The sequence below is a fragment of the Arachis ipaensis genome, chromosome B09 (assembly GCF_000816755.2).
Source record: "Arachis ipaensis cultivar K30076 chromosome B09, Araip1.1, whole genome shotgun sequence".
NCBI lineage: Eukaryota > Viridiplantae > Streptophyta > Magnoliopsida > Fabales > Fabaceae > Arachis > Arachis ipaensis.
Genome location: NC_029793.2, coordinates 4,110,371 through 4,111,583, shown reverse-complemented (window position 1 = coordinate 4,111,583; position 1,213 = coordinate 4,110,371).

Here is a 1,213-nt window from a genome sequence, read left to right as displayed (position 1 = left end):
CTCATGATGTATCTTCTTTTATTATTAGTTTAAGTTTTTAAGAAAAATAATTTCATGAGAATATGAAAGGATGGAATTCAAGTTGATTTTTTTTTTCTTTCTTAAAATTGATTTACAGATTTTAAATGCAAATCAACTTCCGATCCAAAACTGCAAAACAACTTGTTCTTAATGTCAGTTGCTAGTTTGATACACCAAAAAACTGAATCACTGGCCACCTATCCAGAATAAATATTTAATTATTTATTTTCTATTGGTGTATGTATTTCATAACTTGACATAGTCATTGTTGAATGATATTAATATTATTTTCACATTCAAGCCATGTCTACTTAAAATTAATTAGCCCAATTAATTATTTCACTAACCTTCACTTTCACAGGTAGCCATTTTTTTTTTCTTCTAACACAATAAATCTCATTAATTAATTTTGACCTAATCCCCCCTCAGGCAATTAAAACTGCAAAATCTTTAACTAAGCAAAAAAGAAGGAAGCATCAACCTCAAAATAAAATCTGTACAAATCAGTACTACCAATTGTAGTTAAAGAATAAAAAATAATAAAAAAATTAGTCAAAAATAATCAAAAATTATTTCATTTAACATTTATAAATGTTAAATAAAATAAATTTTAACTATTTTTTTTACTTTTCTAACATTATCGTAATTTGTTCACCATTCGCATCTTCTTTTACTAGTATACAATAAAAGAAGCTACCAAATAATTAAATACTCTAATAGTGAAAGAGAGAATAATAAATAATTGAATTCTTCAACATAAGTTGCTAGAGTAGTAGCTGGTAAGTTATGTGATATGAATGATAGATATATTGTAATATAGGAAACATTTCAAGTGCATCGCGAGTACCGGTGCTCCAGTTGTTTTAACCGTTGATCTAAATTATAAAAAATATATATAATATATATTAATTGAAATCAACAGTTAAAACAACTGGTGTACCGGTACTCTCTGGTGCACTTGAAATGTTTCCTGTAGTATATATATAATCACAGCCATGGAAGTGACCCTCCCATCAAATGTAGCCAAACACACCATTGAAGATACCTATCTGTTAATAATGGAACCTTTCTAATAATTTAGAAAAGAAAAGGATAAAAAAAAACCAAATATCCTAACATTAGAATAGAAGAATTAGAAATAGGCACAAAATAGTCAATTTTATTAAAAGTTTATATATAATCCAATTTACTA